Source organism: Hipposideros armiger, unplaced genomic scaffold (assembly GCF_001890085.2).
Source record: "Hipposideros armiger isolate ML-2016 unplaced genomic scaffold, ASM189008v1 scaffold_543, whole genome shotgun sequence".
Lineage (NCBI taxonomy): Eukaryota > Metazoa > Chordata > Mammalia > Chiroptera > Hipposideridae > Hipposideros > Hipposideros armiger.
This window is the reverse complement of record NW_017731893.1, coordinates 23,573-30,065: the sequence shown is the minus strand read 5'-3', so window position 1 is coordinate 30,065 and position 6,493 is coordinate 23,573. Positions and strand designations below refer to the sequence as shown.

At 36.3% G+C, this 6,493-nt stretch overlaps 1 pseudogene; it reads left to right on the top strand.

The window, feature by feature from the left end:
* The first annotated feature begins 2,722 nt into the window (after positions 1 to 2,722).
* LOC109396780 (EF-hand domain-containing family member C2 pseudogene) lies at positions 2,723 to 4,977 on the top strand (annotated as a pseudogene).
* Positions 4,978 to 6,493: the final 1,516 nt, after the last annotated feature.

The window sequence follows — 6,493 nt, the reverse complement described above, 5'->3', positions numbered from 1 at the left end:
GAGAAGGGGAAGGGATGAGACAATACAAATTGGTAACTACAATATGGCCTCAGGGATAGAAAAGACAGTCTGGGGAATATAATAAATAATGTTGTAAATATTTTTTAGGGGGCAAGATGGACTCATGTCTTGATAGGGAGACCACTTCATAGTCGGTGTAGAGGCCTGACGACCACACTGTATTTCTGAAGCTGATGTTGAATAATAATGTTTGTCAACTATAATTATATATACATATAGTCATGGGATATAGAGTAGAGTGTGGGAATGGAGTCAATGGAATTGTAATAGATAAGCATGATATCGGGGGTGGGAGGGCAGTAGATGGGGGAGGGGTGTTGTTTCTATGCGAAGGGTGAAAAGGATAACTATTGCATTGTTCTGTACACCTGAAACTAACAATAAAATAATAATAATAAATAAAATAAAATAAAATGTATTCTTCCAAGTATTAATGAAATCTAGAACTCTGTGTACTTACTGGACATTTTTATATATTCTTTTATAGAGTATAGCAAATATATGTATATATCTTGATATAAAATGGGATTTATAAAAAGATGAATAGGTAGGTGAAGCTAAGCAAGGTGAAAATAAGAATAGGAAAACCCAATTTAAAGCAGTAATTTGGGTACATTTATTAACTATGTTATCAATTTTAAAAGATGAGCTGAAAATTTGGATTAAGATTTCTATCAGCAAAGAAAAGGGAAAGGTATAAAGTAAATCATTTCATGGCTTTTTCTAGTACTAAGTCCTATGAAAAAGTTATTCCATGTGTTTTCATAAAGATGATACTATAAAAACATTCTTGAAACAAATAAAATAGCAAGTTCATTCAACATTATCTTATTATCCTTCCATACCAGTTCACAACTATCATTTGCATTAGACGTCTGGTGTACATAGTTATATAGGTCTCTATACAGTCATAGAGAGGTGAGCAGATGGGCTTATAGAAACATGAAGACCACATTCCTCAATGTCATCCTATTGTAAATATCAATTATCAATCTTACAATAATGTCATGAAGTACAAGCACTATTCAAGATAATTTAGTCTGTACTTCTAATTTTATTCTAAAACTGAGCTGTACACTACAGTAGCCACCAGGCTAATTTAGGTGAAATTAAATTAAAAATTCATTTTCTTAGTTTCCCTAGATATTACACATGCTCAATAGCCACAGATGGATTTTGGTTACTATATTGGGCAGCACATATACAAAACATTTTCATTATTACAGAGTCATTAAAACTATTCTAAAGCTTTAAAAGTATTTTTCCCTGTAACTTATGAAAATCATGTTAATTGGAATATTGAATTTATAACAGCCTATTATCTTTTGGGACTAGAAAAAAATTTATCATGTACCCAATTGTAAGAATTAATTATTAAATGTCAATATGATCAAAAGATTGCTCTTGGATCAGAATACTTCAATTCTAACCTTAGCCCAGTCTTTACACTGGCTCCATGATTTAAGGAAAATCCTCAGTGGCAGTTAAGTTTAGTCTTACCTTTTGTACAACAAATAGGTTAACCTGTAAACTCCAAAAGGAATCTGAGTGTTCTGATTTTTTTTATCATAGCCTCACATCTAAGTTAATGACAGCATGAAGATCATTTAAGGGAGTCTGATGCATTAATAGAAAAAAAACCTGTGAGGTTAAAAACAGGGTTCATCAAATCAAAAATAGCACATAAACGTTCTTAGGATGAAAGGCAGATTCTTCAAATAAAAACAACACTGTTCAAATATTATAAGTTGTTTCTTTCAGGTATTACATCTTTACTCATTTAGAAATGCCTGATGAATATGTTTAAAGCATAAAACAGTTAATTTTGACATAAATCCATACTTGAAACTGAAGGTGACCACAACTGCATTTCAACTACAAAAATTTGCTCTCTAGATTCAATTATATTCATTTTAAAGATATTAACTTCTGAAATTAAAAAAATAATGGAAACAATGGGTTTTGGTATATCTCAGATCTTAATTGAACTGAGGCTTTTCAAGAATGTCAGTTATTTTTTGCTGACTTACTAACAACAGTGCTCTAAATGATATGGAAACAAAGTCTATTTACTAATGAATTGAAATCATTCCATCATATTCAGTCCATAGCCCCACTATTAACTGACAAAGTCAAAATTTAAACTCATGTGGTTATAATACTGACCTCTATTGCATCTCTGAAAGTAGGAGAGCAAAAAATGGCTACTGTACAATGTTTGGGAAATGTCATAAGATACTTTTTTCTCTAAGATAGCAGAACAAACAAAGGTATATTGAAATTTTAGGGAAAAATCTATTCAGACTTGCCATTTTTATAATGATTTTATAACTTATTTTTTATATCAAAGGAATATATACACAGAGATAAAAATGTAATCTGCATTTAAAAACGGTTAGGCTTAATGTCTTACTATGTAACATATTGCTGCTAAATATGGAGGATGTTCCCTATGCGAGAAATTCAGTGACACAGAGGACCTCTAAGGGGGACACTTCAGGTGTCTATGACATCAACTTTATTTCCATAGAAAGGATTCTGAAACTTCGTGTAAAGAAATTATGGGGTCACTCTTCCATGACGCCGCCTCCTGTCTCTAGGTAACGTGTTGAGAGTGGGGGCTTACACGAAGCGGCCGCAGAGCAGCTGCCACCTGGGCGCCCCTTTCCTCTGGGACCCTTGTCCCTGGAAGCTCAGCACCATGGACCTGCCACTGCTGCCCGGCTACAACCTCAGTCGCAACGTGGGGAGGAAGACGTTCCACAAATCGCAACATTGGGGCTTTTGCAACAATGTTAGCATGCTGGTGGATGACAGTAAACCTGGAATAGGCAGAGAACCGCTTCTCGGGCAAAAGGTGAAGCCTAAACACAGTGTATTTACTAAAGAAGTGGGGAGTGTGACACACCATCCTGGGTAGCTTTTGATAAACAGGTATTATCTTTCGATGCCTATGCAGAAGATCAAGTGCATGATGCCAATCAAGGAAGCTATGGGGTAAGATGCTATAAAATCTTCTTCTTCCTTGAAGATGACATGATTCAGGTAAATGAACCCAAGGTGAGAAACAGTGGGCTGCCCCAAGGGACGTTTATCCGGCGCCATCGCATTTCTCTCCCACGCCCTGATGATGATCAGTTTTATACGGTGCATCATTTCAATGTCAACACAGACATTGTCTTGTATGGCCGAACATTCAAGATTTGCGACTGTGATGCATTCACAAAAAACTTTCTGAAGAAAATAGGAGTCAAATTAAACCCTCCAAGACAGTGTCCAGAAGACCCTTCCACGAAGATACGGAGGAAGAAACAGGACTGCGTAAAGCGTTTGCCCCCCCACCAGCCCCCCAACCCCCTAAAACAGTTCCTCCAGTATGACAGGAAGGTGTTGCGTTTCTTCTGCCTGTGGGATGACTCAGCCTCATTATTTGGGGACCGGAGAGAACTCATCCTGCATTACTTCCTCTCTGATGATACTATCAAAATCATAGAATTGCTACCACACAACTCAGGCCGGGATGCGACACCCTTTTTCCTCCAGAGGAGACAGCTGCCCAAGTATGGGCCACCTGGACTCCATCAACCAGGCGAGGTAACAGATCAAACAGTTCTCAATATGTATGGTGGCTGGGCGGTGAAACAAGTGCATGGCTACCTGTTGGATAAACACAAGCTAGGGAAATCAGAGCAGGAGTTTTACAAAGATAGTGACCTGTCCATAGGAACCATCATCAACGTGTGGGGAAGGAAAGTGCTCCTTTATGACTGTGATGAATTTACAAAGATTTATTATAAGAATAAATATGGAATTGAGAATTTTACGCCAATTCCATGCAAGGCTACACCTCCTCCAAAAACAGAAAGGAAATTTCCACCTTATACAGGCTTTGGTTCTGAAGAGGATTCTCTCTGCTCCTGTGTCAGCCTCCCGCCCAAACCTGGTCTTCATCTGGGGAATGTCAGGAAATTCATGGGAAAAGACAGCTATGACAACAAAAGTGGTGTACTCCGGTTCTTAGCAAAACTAATCACCAACCAACATGCCAACGTGGGCAGGCTGTTTATTATTTCTTATTTTCTCAGTGATGACACAATTTCAGTGTTTGAACCCACAGAGAGGAAAGCAGTTTTTAGTCTGCGGGGGTTCTTGAAAAGAATGCGTGTTAAGAAGCCTGGACAAGAAGCCTTTAAAAGTGAACTCTCAGAATATATCAAGGCCGAGGAGCTGTATGTTGGAGCCAAAGTGAATGTGAATGGCCACCTCTTTCTTTTGCTCAGTGCTGATGAGTACACCTTAAAATTCATGGAAAAGAATTCAGACATGTTTCCTTTGAGCAACCTTGAACTTGTCCTGGAGAAGCTGAAAGAAAAAATATCAAAATCCGGAGACATCAGGCAGGTATTTAGGGCTGCTGACCCTGGGTGCACGAAGAAGATGGATTATAATACATTCAGAGACATTGTGATGACCATAGCTGCTGGGAAACTCACAGAACAAGAACTGGTAACCATTGCACGCCACTACAGGGTGCCTGATGACCCTTGTCCAGATGTGAATGTCCTAATTGCAATGGCCCATGAACAGCTCAAGAAAAATTCTTTTGAGAATTTCGAAAGACTCCTTTATAACTGTGTGTACCAAGACCAAGAGGAAAAGAAACTGTTACCCAGCAAAGACATCAAAAGGCTGTGCAAGTCCTTCAGGTTGCCTTTGAGTAATGATCTTCTGGAATCCTTACTGTCCAAGTTTGAAGACAGTGAAGAACAAATCAATTATGAGTCATTTTTCTGTGCCCTGAACTGGAGAATAAATACAATGCCCAAACAGACAGCAATAGTACCCTTGAAAGAGAGAGATGATGATGTGTTGGCTGGAATGCCATCACCTATTTCTATGAAATACATTGACTACTTAAAATTTTTAAAGAATATGTATGGCTTAGAGGAGGAGTAATCTGCCAGTTTTGCTCAACTCACTTTGATTTCCTGCTCTAATTTTGCCAACTTTATTTCAGTAGATATAATTTCATTAAAAACAGAAGAGAAACATGGTTCATATTGAAATCCGTAACTACAGTTAATCTCCTGTCATTTTAGTTTTTCAGAACATGATATTATATTGCTGATGTACCAACACTATTAAAAATGTCATTTAAAGGAACATCCGACATTTTTATTATATATACGATTTATTAATACCAAAGAATCTTATGGTAATTTTGTAACCAACATAATTTGGTTTATATAACACAAAAATAAAATGACTTTTGACAGCTATATATGAAAATATAAAGTCAAATGATACCAGAGCAGTAGGTTTTTATTCTAGTAAACATTTTTTTAAATCTTAAAAAAAAAAATTTGTGGGGTCAGAAAGTCTCCAATATAGTGTGGAGGTTATCAAAGTTGAGGAAATAGAATGATCTAAAATTTTCTATGTTCTGATACACAAGTGTATTTAAATTTAACCAAATAAAATACATAGGAATTACATCAGGAGAATATTTTTCTGAGTTAATTTTTTGAAACTCTATTTGCATAGTTTCCTGAAAGTATAAAACAATGAAGGAGAAGAAATATCTTTAAGCTATATATTTAATTACTTACATAGAGGTATTTTTCTGTTAATTGAGAAATGATGAAATAGGGAGGCTAGGTGCACTTTTTGTCCTTTAGATGAGCAGTTATCTATTTAATGCCAGACATGTTACAGGATTGTTCAAAGCGATGCCATTATTATTGGCATATTTTGGCAGTTTCTCTTTTAAAGTGTCTATCTCATTCCCTGATAAATTCAGTAAGCAGTAAAACTTGTCTTCTTAATGTTTTGATTTCTCACTACCTCCAATCATGTGTTAACATCCTTAGAATCTTCATATTAAATCTATCTTTCCTGTGTTGTAGTTCAAGACTAATGAAGTTTCTTTTCATGGTAATTCTCTTCCTCTGGTTCTAAATATTGATTGTGTCCTATTTCAATATAAGCTCTTGCCTTAGCCATTTATACGTATTTCAAAATTTTTCTCTCCTTTATCAAGGTCTTTTTCCTTCTATTCAATCTTCCTCCAAGATAAGAAAACACATTATATAATATGCTATAGTAATGTGTTCTAAGGGAAACACAATGAGAGAAGGTATGGGTTGAAATTTTAGCTAAGGTGGCAGGTGGAAACTTTACTGGGAAAGTGGCTTCTGGGTAAAAACCAAAAGCAAGAGAAGAAACTAAGTATGCAGGTGTGAGAGGGAAGCACAATCCAGACAGAGGGAACAGAAAACGAAGACTTGAAGACAGAAACGTGCCTGGCATGTATGAGAGACAGGTTATTAATCAGTTACTTTTTTCTATTTTCAAGCTTCATAAAAATTCTTTAATTAAAGGGGACACAAATCCTAAGATAAAGAGTTCATGTAGAAATAAAATAAGCAAGTACTTAAATCCTGTGTGCAAGCAGCTGCTTTTCATGAAACAT